This window comes from Macaca mulatta, chromosome 9, assembly GCF_049350105.2.
Source record: "Macaca mulatta isolate MMU2019108-1 chromosome 9, T2T-MMU8v2.0, whole genome shotgun sequence".
Taxonomy (NCBI): domain Eukaryota; kingdom Metazoa; phylum Chordata; class Mammalia; order Primates; family Cercopithecidae; genus Macaca; species Macaca mulatta.
Window position 1 is genome coordinate 42577115 of NC_133414.1, and position 25720 is coordinate 42602834.

Here is a 25720-nt window from a genome sequence, read left to right on the forward strand (position 1 = left end):
TCCTCAGATGAAATCTGGAAAGAAGCTTTCTGAGAAACTGCTCTGTGATGTGTGACTTCCACTCACAGAGTTACATCTGTATTTCGTGGATCTCTTTGCTAGCCTTATTTATGTGGAATCTGAGAACAGATATTTCGGATACGTTTGAGAACTATAGGACCAAAGGAAATATCCTCCGATAACAAAGAGAAAGAAGCTTTCTGAGAAACTTCTTTGTGTTCTGTGAAATCATCACACAGAGTTACAGCTTTCCCCTCAAGAAGCCTTTCGCTAAGCCTGTTCTTGTGGAATTGGTACAGTGATAGTTGGAAGCCCATAGAGGGCTAAGGTGAAAAAGGAAATATCCTCCGATGAAATCTGGAAGGAAGTTTTCTGAGAAAATGCTTAGTGTTATGTTAATTCATCTCACAGAGTTACATCTGTATTTCGTGGATCTCTTTGCTAACCTTTTTTCTGTGGAATCGGAGAACAGATATTTCGGATCCCTTTGAAGACTATACGGCCGAAGGAAATATCCTCCGATAACAACGAGAAAGAAGCTTTCTGAGAAATTTCTTTGTGTTCTGTGAAATAATCTCACAGAGTTACAGCTTTCCCCTCAAGATGCCTTTCGCTAAGACAGTTCTTGTGGAATTGGCAAAGTGATATTTGGAAGCCCATAGAGGGCTATGGTGAAAAAGGAAATATCCTTAGACGAAACCTGGAAAGAAGCTTTCTGAGAAACTGCTTAGTGTTCTGTTAATTCATCTCACAGAGTTACATCTGTATTTCGTGGATCCCTTTGCTAGCCTTATTTCTGTGGAATCTGAGAACAGATATTTCAGATGCCTTTGAAGACTATAGGGCCAAAGGAAATATCCTCCGATAACAAAGAGAAAGAAGCTTTCTGAGAAACTTCTTTGTGTTCTGTGAAATCATCTCACATAGTTACTGCTTTCCTCTCCAGAAGCCTTTCGCTATGACATTTCTTGTGGAATTGGCAAAGTGATATTTGGAAGCCCATAGAGGGCTTTGGTGAAAAAGGAAATATCCTCAGATGAAATCTGGAAAGAAGCTTACTGAGAACCTGCTCTGTGATGTGTGACTTCCACTCGCAGAGTTACATCTGCATTTCGTGGATCTCTTTGCTAGCCTTATTTCTGTGGATTCTGAGAACAGATATTTCGGATCCCTTTGAAGACTATAGAGCCAAAGGAAATATCCTCCGATAACAAAGAGAAAGAAGCTTTCTGAGGAACTACTTTGTGTTCTGTGAAATCATCTCGGAGAGTTACAGCTTTCCCCTCAAGAAGCCTTTCGCTAAGCATGTTCTTGTGGAATTGGCAAAGTGATAATTGGAAGCCCCTACAAGGCTATGGTGAAAAAGGAAACATCCTCCGATGAAATCTGGAAGGAAGCTTTCTGAGAAAATGCTTAGTGTTCTGTTAATTCATCTCACAGAGTTACATCTGTATTTTGAGGATCTCTTTGCTAGCCTTATTTCTGTGGAAAGTGAGAACAGATATTTCGGATCCCATTGAAGACAATAGGGCCGAAGGAAATATACTCCGATAACAAAGAGAAAGAAGCTTTCTGAGAAACTTCTTTGTGTTCTTTCAAATCATCTCACAGAGTTACAGCTTTCCCCTCAAGAAGCCTTTCGCTAAGACAGTTCTTGTGGAATTGGCAAAGTGATATTTGGAAGCCCATAGAGGGCTATGGTGAAAAAGGTAATATCCTCAGATTAAATCTGGAAAGAAGCTTTCTGAGAAACTGTCCTGTGATGTGTGACTTTCACTCACAGAGTTGCCTCTATATTTCCTGGATCTCTTTGCTAGCCTCTTTTCTGTGGAAAATGAGAAAAGATATTTCTGATCCCTTTGAAAACCATAGGGCCAAAGGAAATATCCTCCGATAACAAAGAGAAAGAAGCTTTCTGAGAAACTGCTTTGTGTTCTGTGAAATCATCTCACATAGTTACTGCTTTCTTCTCCAGAAGCCTTTCGCTAAGACATTTCTTGTGGAATTGGCAAAATGATATTTGGAAGCCCAAGGAGGGCTACGGTGAAAAAGGAAATATCTTCAGATTAAATCTGGAAAGAAGCTTACTGAGAACCTGCTCTGTGATGTGTGACTTCCACTCACAGAGTTACATCTGCATTTCGAGGATCTCTTTGCTTGCCTTATTTCTGTGGAATCTGGGAAAAGAGATTTCGGATCCCTTTGAAGACTATACTGCCAAAGGAAATATCCTCCGATAACAAAGAGAAAGAAGCTTTCTGAGAAACTTCTTTGTGTTCTGTGAAGTCATCTCACAGAAGTACAGCTTTCCCCTCAAGAATCCTTTCGCTAAGACTGTTCTTTTGGAATTGGCAAAGTGATATTTGGAAGCCATAGAGGGCTACGGTGAAACACGAAATATCCTCAGATGAAATCTTGAAAGAAGCTTTCTGAGAAACTGCTTAGTGTTCTGTTAATTCATCTCACAGAGTTACATCTGTATTTCGTGGAACTCTTTGCTAGCCTTATTTCTGTGGATTCTGAGAACAGATATTTCGTATCCCTTTGAAGACTATAGGGCCAAAGGAAATATCCTCCGATAACAAAGAGAAAGAAGCTTTCTGAGAAACTTCTTTGTGTTCTGTGAAATCATCTCACAGAGTTACAGCTTTCCCCTCAGGAAGCCTTTTGCTAAGACAGTTCTTGTGGAATTGGCAAAGTGATAATTGGAAGCCCATGGAGGGCTACGGTGACAAAGGAAATATCCTCCGATGAAATCTGGATGGAAGCTTTCTGAGAAAATGCTTAGTGTTCTGTTAATTCATCTCACAGAGTTACATCTGTATTTCGTGGATCTCTTTGCTAGCCTTATTTCTTTGGAATCTGAGAACAGATATTTCGGATCCCTTTGAAGACTATACGGCCGAAGGAATTATCCTCCGATAACAAAGAGAAAGAAGCTTTCTGAGAAACTTCTTTGTGTTCTGTGAAATCATCTCACAGAATTACAGCTTTCCCCTCAAGAATCCTTTCGCTAAGACTGCTCTTTTGGAATTGGCAAACTGATATTTGGAAGCCATAGAGGGCTGCGGTGAAACACGAAATATCCTCAGATGAAATCTTGAAAGAAGCTTTCTGAGAAACTGCTTAGTGTTCTGTTAATTAATCTCACAGAGTTACATCTGTATTTCGTGGATCTTTGCTAGTCTTATTTCTGTGGAATCTGAGAACAGATATTTCGGATCCCTTTGAAGATTATAGGGCCAAGGAAATATCCTCCGATAACAAAGAGAAAGATGCTTTCTGAGAAACTTCTTTGTTTTCTGTGAAATCATCTCACGGAGTTACAGCTTTCCCCTCAAGAAGCCTTTCGCTACGTCAGTTCTTGTGGAATTGCAAAGTGATATTTAGAAGCCCATAGAGGGCTATGGTGAAAAAGGAAATTTCCCCAGATGAAATATGGAAGGAAGGTTTCTGCGAAACTGCTTAGTGTTCTGTTAATTCATCTCACAGAGTTACATCTGTATTTCGTAGATCTCTTTGCTAGCCTTATTTCTGGGGAATCTGAGAACAGATATTTCGGATGCCTTTGAAGACTATAGGGCCAAAGGAAATATCCTCCGATAACAAAGAGAAAGAAGCTTTCTGAGAAACTTCTTTGTGTTCTGTGAAATCATCTCACATAATTACTGCTTTCTTCTCCAGAAGCCTTTCGCTAAGACATTTCTTGTGGAATTGGCAAAGTGATATTTGGAAGCCCATAGAGGTTATACGGTGAAAAAGGAAATATCCTCAGATGAAATCTGTAAAGAAGCTTTCTGAGAACCTGCTCTGTGATGTGTGACTTCCACTCACAGAGTTACATCTGTATTTCGAGGATCTCTTTGCTTGCCTTATTTCTGTGGAATCTGGGAAAAGAGATTTCGGATCCCTTTGAAGACTATAGGGCCAAAGGAAATATCCTCCGATAACAAAGAGAAAGAAGCTTTCTGAGAAACTTCTTTGTGTTCTGAAGTCATGTCACAGAATTACAGCTTTCCCTTCAAGAATCCCTTCGCTAACACTGTTCTGTTGGAATTGGCAAAGTGATATTTGGAAGCCATAGAGGGCTACGGTGAAACACGAAATATCCTCAGATGAAATCTTGAAAGAAGCTTTCTGAGAAACTGCTTACTGTTCTGTTTATTCATCTCACAGAGTTACATCTGTATTTCGTGGATCACTTTGCTAGTCTTATTTCTGTGGAATCTGAGAACAGATATTTCGAATCCCTTTGAAGATTATAGGGCCAAGGAAATATCCTCTGATAACAAAATGAAAGATGCTTTCTGAGAAACTTCTTTGTTTTCTGTGAAATCATCTCACGGAGTTACAGCTTTCCCCTCAAGGAGCCTTTCGCTAAGACAGTTCTTGTGGAAAGGGAAAAGTGATATTTTGAAGACCATGGAGGGCTATGGTGAAAAAGGAAATATCCTCACATGAAATACGGAAAGAAGCTTTGTGAGAAACTGCTTAGTGTTCTGTTAATTCATCTCACAGAGTTACATCTGTATTTCGTGGATCTCTTTGCTAGCCTTATTTCTGTGGATTCTGAGAACAGATATTTCGGATCCCTTTGAAGACTATTGGGCCAAAGGAAATATCCTCCGATAACAAAGAGAAAGAAGCTTTCTGAGAAACTTCTTGGTGTTCTGTGAAATCATCTCAGAGAGTTACAGCGTTCCCCTCAAGAAGCCTTTCGCTAAGACAGTTCTTGTGGAATTGGCAAAGTGATATTTGGAAGCCCATAGAGGGCTATGGTGAAAAATGAATTATCCTCAGATGAAATCTGGAAAGAAGCCTTCTGAGAAACTGCTTAGGGTTCTGTTAATTCATCTCTCAGAGTTACATGTGTATTTTGTGGATCTCTTTGCTACCCTTATTTCTGTGGAATCTGAGAACAGATATTTCGGATCCCTTTGAAGACTATAGGGTCAAAGGAAATATCCTCCGATAACAAAGAGAAAGAATCTTTCTGAGAAACTTCTTTGTGTTCTGTGAGATCATCTCACAGAGTTACAGCTTTCCCCTCAAGAAGCCTTTCGCTAAGACAGTTCTTGTGGAATTGGCAAAGTGATATTTGGAAGCCCACAGAGGGCTATGGTGAAAAAGGAAATATCTTCAGATGAAATCTGGAAAGAAGCTTTCTGAGAAACTGCTTAGTGTTCTCTTAATTCATCTCTCAGAGTTACATGTGTATTTCGTGGATCTCTTTGGTAGCCTTATTTCTGTGGAATCTGAGAACAGATATTTCGGATCCCTTTGAAGACTATAGGGCCAAAGGAAATATCCTCCGATAACAAAGAGAAAGAAGCTTTGTGAGAAACTTCTTTGTGTTCTGTGAAATCATCTCACAGAGTTACAGCTTTCCCCTCAAGAAGCCTTTCGCTAAGACAGTTCTTGTGGTATTGGCAAAGTGATATTTCGAAGCCCTTAGAGGGCTATGGTGAAAAAGAAATATCCTCAGATGAAATCTGGAAAGAAGCTTTCTGAGAAACTGCTTAGTGTTCTGTTAATTCATCTCACAGAGTTACATGTGTATTTCGTGGATCTCTTTGCTAGCCTTATTTCTGTGGAATCTGAGAACAGATATTTCGGATCCCTTTGAAGACTACAGGGCCAAAGGAAATATCCTCCGATAAAAAAGAGAAAGATGCTTTCTGAGAAACTTATTTGTGTTCTGTGAAATCATCTCATAGAGTTACAGCTTTCCCCTCAAGAAGCCTTTCGCTAAGACAGTTCTTGTGGAATTGGCAAGGTGATATTTCGAAGCCCGTAAAGGGCTATGGTGAAAAAGAAAATATCCTCAGATGAAATCTGGAAAGAAGCTTTCTGAGAAACTGCTTAGTGTTCTGTTAATTCGTCTCTCAGAGTTACATGTGTATTTCGTGTATCTCTTTGCTAACCTTATTTCTGTGGAATCTGAGAACAGATATTTCGGATCCCATTGAAGACTATAGGGCCAAAGGAAATATCCTCCTATAACAAAGAGAAGGAAGCTTTCTGAGAAACTTCTTTGTGCTCTGTGAGATCATCTCACAGAGTTACAACTTTCCCCTCAAGAAGCCTTTCGCTAAGACAGTTCTTGTGGAATTGGCAAAGTGATATTTGAAGCCCATAGAGTGCTATGGTGAAAAAGGAAATATCTTCAGATGAAATCTGGAAAGAACCTTTCTGAGAAACTGCTTAGTGTTCTGTTAATTCATCTCTCAGAGTTACATGTGTATTTCGTGGATCTCTTTGCTAGCCTTATTTCTGTGGAATCTGAGAACAGATATTTCGGATCCCTTTGAAGACTATAGGGCCAAGGAAATATCCTCCGATAACAAAGAGAAAGAAGCTTTCTGAGAAACTTCTTTGTGTTCTGTGAAATCATCTCACAGAATTACAGCTTTCCCCTCAAGAATCCTTTCGCTAAGACTGCTCTTTTGGAATTGGCAAACTGATATTTGGAAGCCATAGAGGGCTGCGGTGAAACACGAAATATCCTCAGATGAAATCTTGAAAGAAGCTTTCTGAGAAACTGCTTAGTGTTCTGTTAATTAATCTCACAGAGTTACATCTGTATTTCGTGGATCTTTGCTAGTCTTATTTCTGTGGAATCTGAGAACAGATATTTCGGATCCCTTTGAAGATTATAGGGCCAAGGAAATATCCTCCGATAACAAAGAGAAAGATGCTTTCTGAGAAACTTCTTTGTTTTCTGTGAAATCATCTCACGGAGTTACAGCTTTCCCCTCAAGAAGCCTTTCGCTAAGACAGTTCTCGTGGAAATGGAAAAGTGATATTTTTAAGACCAAGGAGGGCTATGGTGAAAAAGGAAATATCCTCAGATGAAATACGGAAAAAATCTTTCTGAGAAACTGCTCTGGAATGTGTACTTCTACTCACAGTGTTACATCTGTATTTCATGGATCTCTTTGCTAGCCTTAATTCTGTGGAATGAGAACAGATATTTCGGATCCCTTTAAAGACCATAGGGCCAAAGGAAATATACTCCGATAACAATGAGAAAGAAACTTTCTGAGAAACTTCTTTGTGTTCTGTCAAATGATCACACAGAGTTACAGCTTTCCCCTCAAGAAGCCTTTCGCTAAGACAGTTCTTGTGGAATTGGCAAAGTGATATTTGGACGCCCATAGAGGGCTACGGTGAAAAAGGAAATATCTTCCGATGAAATCTGGAAAAAAGCTTTCTTAGAAACTGCTTAGTGTTCTGTTAATTCATCGCTCAGACTTACATCTGTATTTCGTGAATCTCTTTGCTAGCCTTATTTCTGTGCAATCTGAGAACCGATATTTCGGATCCCTTTGAAGACTATAGGGCCAAAGGAAATATCCTCCGATAACAAAGAGAAAGAAGCTTTCTGAGAAACTTCTTTGTGTTCTGTGAAATCATCTCACAGAGTTACAGCTTGCCTCTCCAGAAGCCTTTCGCTACGTCAGTTCTTGTGGAATTGCAAAGTGATATTTAGAAGCCCATAGAGGGCTATGGTGAAAAAGGAAATTTCCTCAGATGAAATATGGAAAGAAGCTTTCTGAGAAACCGCTTAGTATTCTGTTAATTCATCTCACCGAGTTACATGTGTATTTCGTGGATCTCTTTGCTAGCCTTATTTCAGTGGAATCTGAGAACAGATATTTCGGATCCCTTTGAAGACTATAGGGCCAATGGAAATATCCTCCAATAACAAAGAGAAAGAAGCTTTCTGAGAAACTTCTTGGTGTTCTGTGAAATCATCTCAGAGAGTTACAGCTTTCCCCTCAAGAAGCCTTTCGCTAAGACAGTTCTTCTGGAATTGGCAAAGTGATATTTGGAAGCCCATAGAGGGCTATGGTGAAAAAGGAAATATCCTCAGATGAAATCTGGAAAGAATCTTCCTGAGAAACTGCTTAGTGTTCTCTTAATTCATCTCTCAGAGTTACATGTGTATTTCGTGGATCTCTTTGCTACCCTTATTTCTGTGGAATCTGAGAACAGATATTTCGGATCCCATTGAAGACTATAGGGCCAAAGGAAATATCCTCCGATAACAAAGAGAAAGAAGCTTTCTGAGAAACTTCTTTGTGTTCTGTGAGATCATCTCACAGAGTTACAGCTTTCCCCTCAAGAAGCCTTTCGCTAAGACAGTTCTTGTGGAATTCGCAAAGTGATATTTGGAAGCCCATAGAGGGCTATGGTGAAAAAGGAAATATCATCAGATGAAATCTGGAAAGAAGCTTTCTGAGAAACTGCTTAGTGTTCTGTTAATTCATCTCACAGAGTTACATGTGTATTTCGTGGATCTCTTTGCTAGCCTTATTTCTGTGGAATCTGAGAACAGATATTTCGGATCCCTTTGAAGACTATAGGGCCAATGGAAGTATCCTCCGATAACAAAGAGAAAGAAGCTTTCTGAGAATCTTCTTGGTGTTCTGTGAGATCATCTCAGAGAGTTACAGCTTTCCCCTCAAGAAGCCTTTCGCTAAGACAGTTCTTGTGGAATTGGCAAAGTGATATTTGGAAGCCCATAGAGGGCTATGGTGAAAAATGAAATATCCTCAGATGAAATCTGGAAAGAAGCCTTCTGAGAAACTGCTTAGTGTTCTGTTAATTCATCTCTCAGAGTTACATGTGTATTTCGTGGATCTCTTTGCTACCCTTATTTCTGTGGAATCTGAGAACAGATATTTCGGATCCCTTTGAAGACTATAGGGTCAAAGGAAATATCCTCCGATAACAAAGAGAAAGAATCTTTCTGAGAAACTTCTTTGTGTTCTGTGAGATCATCTCACAGAGTTACAGCTTTCCCCTCAAGAAGCCTTTCGCTAAGACAGTTTTTGTGGAATTGGCAAAGTGATATTTGGAAGCCCACAGAGGGCTATGGTGAAAAAGGAAATATCTTCAGATGAAATCTGGAAAGAAGCTTTCTGAGAAACTGCTTAGTGTTCTGTTAATTCATCTCTCAGAGTTACATCTGTATGTCGTGTATCTCTTTGCTAGCCTTATTTCTGTGGAATCTGAGAACAGATATTTCAGATGCCTTTGAAGACTATGGGGCCAAAGGAAATATCCTCCGATAACAAAGAGAAAGAAGCTTTCTGAGAAACTTCTTTGTGTTCTGTGAAATCATCTCACATAGTTACTGATTTCCTCTCCAGAAGCCTTTCGCTATGACATTTCTTGTGGAATTGGCAAAGTGATATTTGGAAGCCCATAGAGGGCTTTGGTGAAAAAGGAAATATCCTCAGATGAAATCTGGAAAGAAGCTTTCTGAGAACCTGCTCTGTGATGTGTGACTTCCACTCGCAGAGTTACATCTGTATTTCGTGGATCTCTTTGCTAGCCTTATTTCTGTGGATTCTGAGAACAGATATTTCGGATCCCTTTGAAGACTATAGAGCCAAAGGAAATATCCTCCGATAACAAAGAGAAAGAAGCTTTCTGAGGAACTACTTTGTGTTCTGTGAAATCATCTCGGAGAGTTACAGCTTTCCCCTCAAGAAGCCTTTCGCTAAGCATGTTCTTGTGGAATTGGCAAAGTGATAATTGGAAGCCCCTACAGGGCTATGGTGAAAAAGGAAACATCCTCCGATGAAATCTGGAAGGAAGCTATCTGAGAAAATGCTTAGTGTTCTGTTAATTCATCTCACAGAGTTACATCTGTATTTTGAGGATCTCTTTGCTAGCCTTATTTCTGTGGAAAGTGAGAACAGATATTTCGGATCCCTTTGAAGACTATAGGGCCGAAGGAAATATACTCCGATAACAAAGAGAAAGAAGCTTTCTGAGAAACTTCTTTGTGTTCTTTCAAATCATCTCACAGAGTTACAGCTTTCCCCTCAAGAAGCCTTTCGCTAAGACAGTTCTTGTGGAATTGGCAAAGTGATATTTGGAAGCCCATAGAGGGCTATGGTGAAAAAGGTAATATCCTCAGATTAAATCTGGAAAGAAGCTTTCTGAGAAACTGTCCTGTGATGTGTGACTTTCACTCACAGAGTTGCCTCTATATTTCCTGGATCTCTTTGCTAGCCTCTTTTCTGTGGAAACTGAGAATAGATATTTCTGATCCCTTTGAAGACCATAGGGCCAAGGAAATATCCTCCGATAACAAAGAGAAAGAATCTTTCTGAGAAACTTCTTTGTGTTCTGTGAAATCATCTCACATAGTTACTGCTTTCTTCTCCAGAAGCCTTTCGCTAAGACATTTCTTGTGGAATTGGCAAAATGATATTTGGAAGCCCAAGGAGGGCTACGGTGAAAAAGGAAATATCCTCAGATTAAATCTGGAAAGAAGCTTACTGAGAACCTGCTCTGTGATGTGTCACTTCCACTCACAGAGTTACATCTGTATTTCGAGGATCTCTTTGCTTGCCTTATTTCTGTGGAATCTGGGAAAAGAGATTGCGGATCCCTTTGAAGACTATACTGCCAAAGGAAATATCCTCCGATAACAAAGAGAAAGAAGCTTTCTGAGAAACTTCTTTGTGTTCTGTGAAGTCATCTCACAGAATTACAGCTTTCCCCTCAAGAATCCTTTCGCTAAGACTGTTCTTTTGGAATTGGCAAAGTGATATTTGGAAGCCATAGAGGGCTACGGTGAAACACGAAATATCCTCAGATGAAATCTTGAAAGAAGCTTTCTGAGAAACTGCTTAGTGTTCTGTTAATTCATCTCACACAGTTACATCTGTATTTCGTGGAACTCTTTGCTAGCCTTATTTCTGTGGATTCTGAGAACAGATATTTCGGATCCCTTTGAAGACAATAGTGCCAAAGGAATTATCCTCCGATAACAAAGATAAAGAAGCTTTCTGAGAAACTTATTTGTGTTCTGTGAAATCATCTCACAGAGTTACAGCTGTCCCCTCAGGAAGCCTTTTGCTAAGACAGTTCTTGTGGAATTGGCAAAGTGATAATTGGAAGCCCATGGAGGGCTACGGTGACAAAGGAAATATCCTCAGATGAAATCTGGAAGGAAGCTTTCTGAGAAAATGCTTAGTGTTCTGTTAATTCATCTCACAGAGTTACATCTGTATTTCGTGGATCTCTTGGCTAGCCTTACTTCTTTGGAATCTTAGAATAGATATTTCGGATCCCTTTGAAGACTATACGGCCGAAGGAAATATCCTCCGATAACAAAGAGAAAGAAGCTTTCTGAGGAACTTCTTTGTGTTCTGTGAAATCGTCTCACAGAATTACAGCTTTCCCCTCAAGAATCCTTTCGCTAAGACTGCTCTTTTGGAATTGGCAAAGTGATATTTGGAAGCCATAGAGGGCTGCGGTGAAACACGAAATATCCTCAGATGAAATCTTGAAAGAAGCTTTCTGAGAAACTGCTTAGTGTTCTGTTAATTAATCTCACAGAGTTACATCTGTATTTCGTGGATCTTTGCTAGTCTTATTTCTGTGGAATCTGAGAACAGATATTTCGGATCCCTTTGAAGATTATAGGGCCAAGGAAATATCCTCCGATAACAAAGAGAAAGAAGCTTTCTGAGCAACTTCTTTGTGTTCTGTGAAATCACCTCACAGAGTTACAGCTTTCCCCTCAAGAAGCCTTTCGCTAAGACAGTTCTTGTGGAATGGGCAAAGTGATATTTGGAAGCCCATAGAGGTCTACGGTGAAAAAGGAAATATCCTCAGATGAAATCTGGAAAGAAGCTTTCTGATAAACTGCTTAGTGTTCTGTTCATTCATCTCACCGAGTTACATGTGTATTTCTTGGATCTCTTTGCTAGCCTTATTTCTGTGGAATCTGAGAACAGATATTTCGGATCCCTTTGAAGACTATAGGGCCAATGGAAATATCCTCCGATAACAAAGAGAAAGAAGCTTTCTGAGAAACTTCTTTGTGTTCTGTGAAATCATCTCAGAGAGTTACAGCTTTCCCCTCAAGAAGCCTTTCGCTAAGACAGTTCTTCTGGAATTGGCAAAGTGATATTTGGAAGCCCATAGAGGGCTATGGTGAAAAAGGAAATATCCTCAGATGAAATCTGTAAAGAATCTTCCTGAGAAACTGGTTAGTGTTCTCTTAATTCATCTCTCAGAGTTACATGTGTATTTCGTGGATCTCTTTGCTACCCTTATTTCTGTGGAATCTGAGAACAGATATTTCGGATCCCTTTGAAGACTCTAGGGTCAAAGGAAATATCCTCCGATAACAAAGAGAAAGAATCTTTCTGAGAAACTTCTTTGTGTTCTGTGAGATCATCTCACAGAGTTACAGCTTTCCCCTCAAGAAGCCTTTCGCTAAGACAGTTCTTGTGGAATTGGCAAAGTGATATTTGGAAGCCCACAGAGGGCTATGGTGAAAAAGGAAATATCTTCAGATGAAATCTGGAAAGAAGCTTTCTGAGAAACTGCTTAGTGTTCTGTTAATTCATGTCACAGAGTTACATGTGTATTTCGTGGATCTCTTTGCTATCCCTATTTCTGTGGAATCTGAGAACAGATATTTCGGATCCCTTTGAAGACTATAGGGCCAAAGGAAATATCCTCCGATAACAAAGAGAAAGAAGCTTTCTGAGAAACTTCTTTGTGTTCTGTGAAATCATCTCACAGAGTTACAGCTTTCCGCTCAAGAAGCCTTTCGCTAAGACAGTTCTTGTGGAATTCGGAAAGTGATATTTCGAAGCCCTTAGAGGGCTATGGTGAAAAAGGAAATATCCTCAGATGAAATCTGGAAAGAAGCTTTCTGAGAAACTGCTTAGTGTTCTGTTAATTCTTCTCACAGAGTTACATGTGTATTTCGTGGATCTCTTTGCTAGCCTTATTTCTGTGGAATCTGAGAACAGATATTTCGGATCCCTTTGAAGACTATAGGGCCAAAGGAAATATCCTCCGATAACAAAGAGAAAGAAGCTTTCTGAGAAACTTCTTTGTGTTCTGTGAAATCATCTCACAGAGTTACAACTTTCCCCTCAAGAAGCCTTTCGCTAAGACAGTTCTTGTGGAATTGGGAAAGTGATATTTCGAAGCCCTTAGAGGGCTATGGTGAAAAAGGAAATAATCTCAGATGAAATCTGGAAAGAAGCTTTCTGAGAAACTGCTTAGTGTTCTGTTAATTCATCTCACAGAGTTACATGTGTATTTCTTGGATCTCTTTGCTAGCCTTATTTCTGTGGAATCTGAGAACAGATATTTCGGATCCCTTTGAAGACTATAGGTCCAAAGGAAATATCCTCCGATAAAAAAGAGAAAGAAGCTTTCTGAGAAACTTCTTTGTGTTCTGTGAAATCATCTCACAGAGTTACAGCTTTCCCCTCAAGAAGCCTTTCTCTAAGACAGTTCTTGTGGAATTGGCAAAGTGATATTTCGAAGCCCTTAGAGGGCTATGGTGAAAAAGGAAATATCCTCAGATGAAATCTGGAAAGAAGCTTTCTGAGAAACTGCTTAGTGTTCTGTTAATTCATCTCACAGAGTTACATGTGTATTTCGTGGATCTCTTTGCTAGCCTTATTTCTGTGGAATCTGAGAACAGATATTTCGGATCCCTTTGAATACTATAGGGCCAAAGGAAATATCCTCCGATAAAAAAGAGAAAGATGCTTTCTGAGAAACTTCTTTGTGTTCTGTGAAATCATCTCACAGAGTTACAGCTTTCCCCTCAAGAAACCTTTCGCTAAGACAGTTCTTGTGGAATTGGCAAAGTGATATTTGGAAGCCCATAGAGGGCTATGGTGAAAAAGGAAATATCCTCCGATGAAATCTGGAAAGAAGCTTTCTGAGAAACTGCTTAGTGTTCTGTTCTTTCATCTCACAGAGTTACATGTGTATTTCGTGGATCTCTTTCCTAGCCTTATTTCTGTGGAATCTGAGAACAGATATTTCGGATCCCATTGAAGACTGTAGGGCCAAAGGAAATATCCTCCGATAACAAAGAGAAAGAGGCTTTCTGAGCAACTTCTTTGTGTTCTGTGAAATCATCTCACAGAGTTACAGCTTTCCCCTCAAGAAGCCTTTCGCTAAGACAGTTCTTGTGGAATTGGCAAAGTGATATTTGGAAGCCCACAGAGGGCTATGGTGAAAAAGGAAATATCTTCAGATGAAATCTGGAAAGAAGCTTTCTGAGAAACTGCTTAGTGTTTTGTTAATTCATCTCTCAGAGTTACATGTGTATTTCTTGGATCTCTTTGCTAGCCTTATTTCTGTGGAATCTGAGAACAGATATTTCGGATCCCTTTGAAGACTATAGGTCCAAAGGAAATATCCTCCGATAACAAAGAGAAAGAAGCTTTCTGAGAAACTTCTTTGTGTTCTGTGAAATCATCTCACAGAGTTACAGCTTTCCCCTCAAGAAGCCTTTCTCTAAGACAGTTCTTGTGGAATTGGCAAAGTGATATTTCGAAGCCCTTAGAGAGCTATGGTTAAAAAGGAAATATCCTCCGATGAAATCTGGAAAGAAGCTTTCTTCGAAACTGCTTAGTGTTCTGTTAATTCATCTCACAGAGTTACATGTGTATTTCGTGGATCTCTTTGCTAGCCTTATTTCTGTGGAATCTGAGAACAGATATTTCGGATCCCTTTGAAGAGTATAGGGCCAAAGGAAATATCCTCCGATAAAAAAGAGAAAGATGCTTTCTGAGAAACTTCTTTGTGTTCTGTGAAATCATCTCACAGAGTTACAGCATTCCCCTCAAGAAACCTTTCGCTAAGACAGTTCTTGTGGAATTGGCAAAGTGATATTTGGAAGCCCATAGAGGGCTAGGGTGAAAAAGGAAATATCCTCAGATGAAATCTGGAAAGAAGCTTTCTGAGAAACTGCTTAGTGTTCTGTTCTTTCATCTCACAGAGTTACATGTGTATTTCGTGGATCTCTTTCCTAGCCTTATTTCTGTGGAATCTGAGAACAGATATTTCGGATCCCATTGAAGACTGTAGGGCCAAAGGAAATATCCTCCGATAACAAAGAGAAAGAGGCTTTCTGAGCAACTTCTTTGTGTTCTGTGAAATCATCTCACAGAGTTACAGCTTTCCCCTCAAGAAGCCTTACGCTAAGACAGTTATTGTGGAATTGGCAAAGTGATATTTGGAAGCCCATAGAGGGCTACGGTGAAAAAGGAAATATCCTCATATGAAATCTGGAAAGAAGCTTTCTGATAAACTGCTTAGTGTTCTGTTCATTCATCTCACCGAGTTACATGTGTATTTCGTGGATCTCTTTGCTGGCCTTATTTCTGTGGAATCTGAGAACAGATATTTCGGATCCCTTTGAAGACTATAGGGCCAAAGGAAATATCCTCCGATAACAAAGAGAAAGAGGCTTTCTGAGCAACTTCTTTGTGTTCTGTGAAATCATCTCACAGAGTTACAGCTTTCCCCTCAAGAAGCCTTACGCTAAGACAGTTATTGTGGAATTGGCAAAGTGATATTTGGAAGCCCATAGAGGGCTACGGTGAAAAAGGAAATATCCTCATATGAAATCTGGAAAGAAGCTTTCTGATAAACTGCTTAGTGTTCTGTTCATTCATCTCACCGAGTTACATGTGTATTTCGTGGATCTCTTTGCTGGCCTTATTTCTGTGGAATCTGAGAACAGATATTTCGGATCCCTTTGAAGACTATAGGGCCAATGGAAATATCCTCCGATAACAAAGAGAAAGAAGCTTTCTGAGGAACTTCTTGGTGTTCTGTGAAATCATCTCAGAGAGTTACAGCTTTCCCCTCAAGAAGCCTTTCGCTAAGACAGTTCTTCTGGAATTGGCAAAGTGATATTTGGAAGCCCATAGAGGGCTATGGTGAAAAAGGAAATATCCTCAGATGAAATCTGGAAACAATCTTCCTGAGAAACTGCTTAGTGTTCTGTTAATTCATCTCTCCGAATTACATGTGTATTTCATGGATCTCTTTGCTACCCTTATTTCTGTGGAATCTGAGAAAAGATATTTCGGATCCCATTGAAGACTATGGGGCCAAAGGAAATATCCTCCGATAACAAAGAGAAAGAATCTTTCTGAGAAACTTCTTTGTGTTCTGTGAGATCATCTCACAGAGTTACAGCTTTCCCCTCAAGAAGGCTTTCGCTAAGACAGTTCTTGTGGAATTGGCAAAGTGATATTTGGAACCCCTAGAGGGCTATGTTGAAAAAGGAAATATCATCAGATGAAATCTGGAAAGAAGCTTTCTGAGAAACTGCTTAGTGTTCTGTTAATTCATCTCACAGAGTTAAATGGGTATTTCGTGGATCTCTTTGCTAGCCTTATTTCTGTGGAATCTGAGAACAGATATTTCGGATCCCTTTGAAGACTATAGAGCCATTGGAAGTATCCTCCGATAACAAAGAGAAAGAAGCTTTCTGAGAAACTTCTTGGTGTTCTGTGAAATCATCTCAGAGAGTTACAGCTTTCCCCTCAAGAAGCTTTTCGCTAAGACAGTTCTTGTGGAATTGGCAAAGTGATATTAGGAAGCCAAGAGAGGGCTATGGTGAAAAATGAAATATCCTCAGATGAAATATGGAAAGAAGCCTTCTGAGAAACTGCTTAGTGTTCTGTTAATTCATCTCTCAGAGTTACATGTGTATTTCGTGGATCTCTTTGCTACCCTTATTTCTGTGGAATCTGAGAACAGATATTTCGGATCCCTTTGAAGACTATAGGGTCAAAGGAAATATCCTCCGATAACAAAGAGAAAGAATCTTTCTGATAAACTTCTTTGTGTTCTGTGAGATCATCTCACAGAGTTATAGCTTTCCCCTCAAAAAGCCATTCGCTAAGACAGTTCTTGTGGAATTGGCAAAGTGATATTTGGAAGCCCACAGAGGGCTATGGTGAAAAAGGAAATATCTTCTGATGAAATCTGGAAAGAAGCTTTCTGAGAAACTGCTTAGTGTTCTGTTAATTCATCTCTCAGAGTTACATGTGTATTTCGTGGATCTCGTTGCTAGCCTTATTTCTGTGGAATCTGAGAACAGATATTTCGGATCCCTTTGAAGACTATAGGGCCAAAGGAAATATCCTCCGATAACAAAGAGTAAGAAGCTTTCTGAGAAACTTCTTTGTGTTCTGTGAGATCATCTCACAGAGTTACAGCTTTCCCCTCAAGAAGGCTTTCGCTAAGACAGTTCTTGTGGAATTGGCAAAGTGATATTTGGAAGCCCACAGAGGGCTATGGTGAAAAAGGAAATAATCTCAGATGAAATCTGGAAAGAAGCTTTCTGAGAAACTGCTTAGTGTTCTGTTAATTCGTCTCTCAGAGTTACATGTGTATTTCGTGGATCTCTTTGCTACCCTTATTTCTGTGGAATCTGAGAACAGATATTTCGGATCCCATTGAAGACTATAGGGCTTAAGGAAATATCCTCCGATAACAAAGAGAAAGAAGCTTTCTGAGAAACTTCTTTGTGTTCTGTGAGATCATCTCACAGAGTTACAGCTTTCCCCTCAAGAAGCCTTTCGCTAAGACAGTTCTTGTGGAATTGGCAAAGTGATATTTGGAAGCCCATAGAGGGCTATGGTGAAAAAGGAAATATCTTCAGATGAAATCTGGAAAGAACCTTTCTGAGAAACTGCTTAGTGTTCTGTTAATTCATCTCACAGAGTTACATGTGTATTTCGTGGATCTCTTTGCTAGCCTTATTTCTGTGGAATCTGAGAACAGATATTTCGGATCCCTTTGAAGACTCTAGGGTCAAAGGAAATATCCTCCGATAACAAAGAGAAAGAATCTTTCTGAGAAACTTCTTTGTGTTCTGTGAGATCATCTCACAGAGTTACAGCTTTCCCCTCAAGAAGCCTTTCGCTAAGACAGTTCTTGTGGAATTGGCAAAGTGATATTTGGAAGCCCACAGAGGGCTATGGTGAAAAAGGAAATATCTTCAGATGAAATCTGGAAAGAAGCTTTCTGAGAAACTGCTTAGTGTTCTGTTAATTCATGTCACAGAGTTACATGTGTATTTCGTGGATCTCTTTGCTATCCCTATTTCTGTGGAATCTGAGAACAGATATTTCGGATCCCTTTGAAGACTATAGGGCCAAAGGAAATATCCTCCGATAACAAAGAGAAAGAAGCTTTCTGAGAAACTTCTTTGTGTTCTGTGAAATCATCTCACAGAGTTACAGCTTTCCCCTCAAGAAGCCTTTCGCTAAGACAGTTCTTGTGGAATTGGGAAAGTGATATTTCGAAGCCCTTAGAGGGCTATGGTGAAAAAGGAAATATCCTCAGATGAAATCTGGAAAGAAGCTTTCTGAGAAACTGCTTAGTGTTCTGTTAATTCTTCTCACAGAGTTACATGTGTATTTCGTGGATCTCTTTGCTAGCCTTATTTCTGTGGAATCTGAGAACAGATATTTCGGATCCCTTTGAAGACTATAGGGCCAAAGGAAATATCCTCCGATAACAAAGAGAAAGAAGCTTTCGGAGAAACTTCTTTGTGTTCTGTGAAATCATCTCACAGAGTTACAACTTTCCCCTCAAGAAGCCTTTCGCTAAGACAGTTCTTGTGGAATTGGGAAAGTGATATTTCGAAGCCCTTAGAGGGCTATGGTGAAAAAGGAAATAATCTCAGATGAAACCTGGAAAGAAGCTTTCTGAGAAACTGCTTAGTGTTCTGTTAATTCATCTCACAGAGTTACATGTGTATTTCTTGGATCTCTTTGCTAGCCTTATTTCTGTGGAATCTGAGAACAGATATTTCGGATCCCTTTGAAGACTATAGGTCCAAAGGAAATATCCTCCGATAAAAAAGAGAAAGAAGCTTTCTGAGAAACTTCTTTGTGTTCTGTGAAATCATCTCACAGAGTTACAGCTTTCCCCTCAAGAAGCCTTTCTCTAAGACAGTTCTTGTGGAATTGGCAAAGTGATATTTCGAAGCCCTTAGAGGGCTATGGTGAAAAAGGAAATATCCTCAGATGAAATCTGGAAAGAAGCTTTCTGAGAATCTGCTTAGTGTTCTGTTAATTCATCTCACAGAGTTACATGTGTATTTCGTGGATCTCTTTGCTAGCCTTATTTCTGTGGAATCTGAGAACAGATATTTCGGATCCCTTTGAATACTATAGGGCCAAAGGAAATATCCTCCGATAAAAAAGAGAAAGATGCTTTCTGAGAAACTTCTTTGTGTTCTGTGAAATCATCTCACAGAGTTACAGCTTTCCCCTCAAGAAACCTTTCGCTAAGACAGTTCTTGTGGAATTGGCAAAGTGATATTTGGAAGCCCATAGAGGGCTATGGTGAAAAAGGAAATATCCTCAGATGAAATCTGGAAAGAAGCTTTCTGAGAAACTGCTTAGTGTTCTGTTCTTTCATCTCACAGAGTTACATGTGTATTTCGTGGATCTCTTTCCTAGCCTTATTTCTGTGGAATCTGAGAACAGATATTTCGGATCCCATTGAAGACTGTAGGGCCAAAGGAAATATCCTCCGATAACAAAGAGAAAGAGGCTTTCTGAGCAACTTCTTTGTGTTCTGTGAAATCATCTCACAGAGTTACAGCTTTCCCCTCAAGAAGCCTTTCGCTAAGACAGTTCTTGTGGAATTGGCAAAGTGATATTTGGAAGCCCACAGAGGGCTATGGTGAAAAAGGAAATATCTTCAGATGAAATCTGGAAAGAAGCTTTCTGAGAAACTGCTTAGTGTTTTGTTAATTCATCTCTCAGAGTTACATGTGTATTTCTTGGATCTCTTTGCTAGCCTTATTTCTGTGGAATCTGAGAACAGATATTTCGGATCCCTTTGAAGACTATAGGTCCAAAGGAAATATCCTCCGATAACAAAGAGAAAGAAGCTTTCTGAGCAACTTCTTGGTGTTCTGTGAAATCATCTCAGAGAGTTACAGCTTTCCCCTCAAGAAGCCTTTCGCTAAGACAGTTCTTCTGGAATTGGCAAAGTGATATTTGGAAGCCCATAGAGGGCTATGGTGAAAAAGGAAATATCCTCAGATGAAATCTGGAAACAATCTTCCTGAGAAACTGCTTAGTGTTCTGTTAATTCATCTCTCAGAATTACATGTGTATTTCATGGATCTCTTTGCTACCCTTATTTCTGTGGAATCTGAGAAAAGATATTTCGGATCCCATTGAAGACTATGGGGCCAAAGGAAATATCCTCCGATAACAAAGAGAAAGAATCTTTCTGAGAAACTTCTTTGTGTTCTGTGAGATCATCTCACAGAGTTACAGCTTTCCCCTCAAGAAGGCTTTCGCTAAGACAGTTCTTGTGGAATTGGCAAAGTGATATTTGGAACCCCTAGAGGGCTATGTTGAAAAAGGAAATATCATCAGATGAAATCTGGAAAGAAGCTTTCTGAGAAACTGCTTAGTGTTCTGTTAATTCATCTCACAGAGTTAAATGGGTATTTCGTGGATCTCTTTGCTAGCCTTATTTCTGTGGAATCTGAGAACAGATATTTCGGATCCCTTTGAAGACTATAGAGCCATTGGAAGTATCCTCCGATAACAAAGAGAAAGAAGCTTTCTGAGAAACTTCTTGGTGTTCTGTGAAATCATCTCAGAGAGTTACAGCTTTCCCCTCAAGAAGCCTTTCGCTAAGACAGTTCTTGTGGAATTGGCAAAGTGATATTAGGAAGCCAAGAGAGGGCTATGGTGAAAAATGAAATATCCTCAGATGAAATATGGAAAGAAGCCTTCTGAGAAACTGCTTAGTGTTCTGTTAATTCATCTCTCAGAGTTACATGTGTATTTCGTGGATCTCTTTGCTACCCTTATTTCTGTGGAATCTGAGAACAGATATTTCGGATCCCTTTGAAGACTATAGGGTCAAAGGAAATATCCTCCGATAACAAAGAGAAAGAATCTTTCTGATAAACTTCTTTGTGTTCTGTGAGATCATCTCACAGAGTTATAGCTTTCCCCTCAAAAAGCCATTCGCTAAGACAGTTCTTGTGGAATTGGCAAAGTGATATTTGGAAGCCCACAGAGGGCTATGGTGAAAAAGGAAATATCTTCTGATGAAATCTGGAAAGAAGCTTTCTGAGAAACTGCTTAGTGTTCTGTTAATTCATCTCTCAGAGTTACATGTGTATTTCGTGGATCTCGTTGCTAGCCTTATTTCTGTGGAATCTGAGAACAGATATTTCGGATCCCTTTGAAGACTATAGGGCCAAAGGAAATATCCTCCGATAACAAAGAGTAAGAAGCTTTCTGAGAAACTTCTTTGTGTTCTGTGAGATCATCTCACAGAGTTACAGCTTTCCCCTCAAGAAGGCTTTCGCTAAGACAGTTCTTGTGGAATTGGCAAAGTGATATTTGGAAGCCCACAGAGGGCTATGGTGAAAAAGGAAATAATCTCAGATGAAATCTGGAAAGAAGCTTTCTGAGAAACTGCTTAGTGTTCTGTTAATTCGTCTCTCAGAGTTACATGTGTATTTCGTGGATCTCTTTGCTACCCTTATTTCTGTGGAATCTGAGAACAGATATTTCGGATCCCATTGAAGACTATAGGGCTTAAGGAAATATCCTCCGATAACAAAGAGAAAGAAGCTTTCTGAGAAACTTCTTTGTGTTCTGTGAGATCATCTCACAGAGTTACAGCTTTCCCCTCAAGAAGCCTTTCGCTAAGACAGTTCTTGTGGAATTGGCAAAGTGATATTTGGAAGCCCATAGAGGGCTATGGTGAAAAAGGAAATATCTTCAGATGAAATCTGGAAAGAACCTTTCTGAGAAACTGCTTAGTGTTCTGTTAATTCATCTCACAGAGTTACATGTGTATTTCGTGGATCTCTTTGCTAGCCTTATTTCTGTGGAATCTGAGAACAGATATTTCGGATCCCTTTGAAGACTCTAGGGTCAAAGGAAATATCCTCCGATAACAAAGAGAAAGAATCTTTCTGAGAAACTTCTTTGTGTTCTGTGAGATCATCTCACAGAGTTACAGCTTTCCCCTCAAGAAGCCTTTCGCTAAGACAGTTCTTGTGGAATTGGCAAAGTGATATTTGGAAGCCCACAGAGGGCTATGGTGAAAAAGGAAATATCTTCAGATGAAATCTGGAAAGAAGCTTTCTGAGAAACTGCTTAGTGTTCTGTTAATTCATGTCACAGAGTTACATGTGTATTTCGTGGATCTCTTTGCTATCCCTATTTCTGTGGAATAGGAGAACAGATATTTCGGATCCCTTTGAAGACTATAGGGCCAAAGGAAATATCCTCCGATAACAAAGAGAAAGAAGCTTTCTGAGAAACTTCTTTGTGTTCTGTGAAATCATCTCACAGAGTTACAGCTTTCCCCTCAAGAAGCCTTTCGCTAAGACAGTTCTTGTGGAATTGGGAAAGTGATATTTCGAAGCCCTTAGAGGGCTATGGTGAAAAAGGAAATATCCTCAGATGAAATCTGGAAAGAAGCTTTCTGAGAAACTGCTTAGTGTTCTGTTAATTCTTCTCACAGAGTTACATGTGTATTTCGTGGATCTCTTTGCTAGCCTTATTTCTGTGGAATCTGAGAACAGATATTTCGGATCCCTTTGAAGACTATAGGGCCAAAGGAAATATCCTCCGATAACAAAGAGAAAGAAGCTTTCGGAGAAACTTCTTTGTGTTCTGTGAAATCATCTCACAGAGTTACAACTTTCCCCTCAAGAAGCCTTTCGCTAAGACAGTTCTTGTGGAATTGGGAAAGTGATATTTCGAAGCCCTTAGAGGGCTATGGTGAAAAAGGAAATAATCTCAGATGAAACCTGGAAAGAAGCTTTCTGAGAAACTGCTTAGTGTTCTGTTAATTCATCTCACAGAGTTACATGTGTATTTCTTGGATCTCTTTGCTAGCCTTATTTCTGTGGAATCTGAGAACAGATATTTCGGATCCCTTTGAAGACTATAGGTCCAAAGGAAATATCCTCCGATAAAAAAGAGAAAGAAGCTTTCTGAGAAACTTCTTTGTGTTCTGTGAAATCATCTCACAGAGTTACAGCTTTCCCCTCAAGAAGCCTTTCTCTAAGACAGTTCTTGTGGAATTGGCAAAGTGATATTTCGAAGCCCTTAGAGGGCTATGGTGAAAAAGGAAATATCCTCAGATGAAATCTGGAAAGAAGCTTTCTGAGAAACTGCTTAGTGTTCTGTTAATTCATCTCACAGAGTTACATGTGTATTTCGTGGATCTCTTTGCTAGCCTTATTTCTGTGGAATCTGAGAACAGATATTTCGGATCCCTTTGAATACTATAGGGCCAAAGGAAATATCCTCCGATAAAAAAGAGAAAGATGCTTTCTGAGAAACTTCTTTGTGTTCTGTGAAATCATCTCACAGAGTTACAGCTTTCCCCTCAAGAAACCTTTCGCTAAGACAGTTCTTGTGGAATTGGCAAAGTGATATTTGGAAGCCCATAGAGGGCTATGGTGAAAAAGGAAATATCCTCAGATGAAATCTGGAAAGAAGCTTTCTGAGAAACTGCTTAGTGTTCTGTTCTTTCATCTCACAGAGTTACATGTGTATTTCGTGGATCTCTTTCCTAGCCTTATTTCTGTGGAATCTGAGAACAGATATTTCGGATCCCATTGAAGACTGTAGGGCCAAAGGAAATATCCTCCGATAACAAAGAGAAAGAGGCTTTCTGAGCAACTTCTTTGTGTTCTGTGAAATCATCTCACAGAGTTACAGCTTTCCCCTCAAGAAGCCTTTCGCTAAGACAGTTCTTGTGGAATTGGCAAAGTGATATTTGGAAGCCCACAGAGGGCTATGGTGAAAAAGGAAATATCTTCAGATGAAATCTGGAAAGAAGCTTTCTGAGAAACTGCTTAGTGTTTTGTTAATTCATCTCTCAGAGTTACATGTGTATTTCTTGGATCTCTTTGCTAGCCTTATTTCTGTGGAATCTGAGAACAGATATTTCGGATCCCTTTGAAGACTATAGGTCCAAAGGAAATATCCTCCGATAACAAAGAGAAAGAAGCTTTCTGAGCAACTTCTTGGTGTTCTGTGAAATCATCTCAGAGAGTTACAGCTTTCCCCTCAAGAAGCCTTTCGCTAAGACAGTTCTTCTGGAATTGGCAAAGTGATATTTGGAAGCCCATAGAGGGCTATGGTGAAAAAGGAAATATCCTCAGATGAAATCTGGAAACAATCTTCCTGAGAAACTGCTTAGTGTTCTGTTAATTCATCTCTCAGAATTACATGTGTATTTCATGGATCTCTTTGCTACCCTTATTTCTGTGGAATCTGAGAAAAGATATTTCGGATCCCATTGAAGACTATGGGGCCAAAGGAAATATCCTCCGATAACAAAGAGAAAGAATCTTTCTGAGAAACTTCTTTGTGTTCTGTGAGATCATCTCACAGAGTTACAGCTTTCCCCTCAAGAAGGCTTTCGCTAAGACAGTTCTTGTGGAATTGGCAAAGTGATATTTGGAACCCCTAGAGGGCTATGTTGAAAAAGGAAATATCATCAGATGAAATCTGGAAAGAAGCTTTCTGAGAAACTGCTTAGTGTTCTGTTAATTCATCTCACAGAGTTAAATGGGTATTTCGTGGATCTCTTTGCTAGCCTTATTTCTGTGGAATCTGAGAACAGATATTTCGGATCCCTTTGAAGACTATAGAGCCATTGGAAGTATCCTCCGATAACAAAGAGAAAGAAGCTTTCTGAGAAACTTCTTGGTGTTCTGTGAAATCATCTCAGAGAGTTACAGCTTTCCCCTCAAGAAGCCTTTCGCTAAGACAGTTCTTGTGGAATTGGCAAAGTAATATTAGGAAGCCAAGAGAGGGCTATGGTGAAAAATGAAATATCCTCAGATGAAATATGGAAAGAAGCCTTCTGAGAAACTGCTTAGTGTTCTGTTAATTCATCTCTCAGAGTTACATGTGTATTTCGTGGATCTCTTTGCTACCCTTATTTCTGTGGAATCTGAGAACAGATATTTCGGATCCCTTTGAAGACTATAGGGTCAAAGGAAATATCCTCCGATAACAAAGAGAAAGAATCTTTCTGATAAACTTCTTTGTGTTCTGTGAGATCATCTCACAGAGTTATAGCTTTCCCCTCAAAAAGCCATTCGCTAAGACAGTTCTTGTGGAATTGGCAAAGTGATATTTGGAAGCCCACAGAGGGCTATGGTGAAAAAGGAAATATCTTCTGATGAAATCTGGAAAGAAGCTTTCTGAGAAACTGCTTAGTGTTCTGTTAATTCATCTCTCAGAGTTACATGTGTATTTCGTGGATCTCGTTGCTAGCCTTATTTCTGTGGAATCTGAGAACAGATATTTCGGATCCCTTTGAAGACTATAGGGCCAAAGGAAATATCCTCCGATAACAAAGAGTAAGAAGCTTTCTGAGAAACTTCTTTGTGTTCTGTGAGATCATCTCACAGAGTTACAGCTTTCCCCTCAAGAAGGCTTTCGCTAAGACAGTTCTTGTGGAATTGGCAAAGTGATATTTGGAAGCCCACAGAGGGCTATGGTGAAAAAGGAAATAATCTCAGATGAAATCTGGAAAGAAGCTTTCTGAGAAACTGCTTAGTGTTCTGTTAATTCGTCTCTCAGAGTTACATGTGTATTTCGTGGATCTCTTTGCTACCCTTATTTCTGTGGAATCTGAGAACAGATATTTCGGATCCCATTGAAGACTATAGGGCTTAAGGAAATATCCTCCGATAACAAAGAGAAAGAAGCTTTCTGAGAAACTTCTTTGTGTTCTGTGAGATCATCTCACAGAGTTACAGCTTTCTCCTCAAGAAGCCTTTCGCTAAGACAGTTCTTGTGGAATTGGCAAAGTGATATTTGGAAGCCCATAGAGGGCTATGGTGAAAAAGGAAATATCTTCAGATGAAATCTGGAAAGAA

General features: G+C 39.6%; 1 pseudogene; it reads left to right on the forward strand.

Moving 5' to 3' along the window:
• Positions 1-11078, forward strand: part of LOC144331423 (uncharacterized) — a 75346-nt pseudogene extending 64268 nt beyond the window's left edge.
• The last annotated feature ends 14642 nt before the right edge of the window (positions 11079-25720 follow it).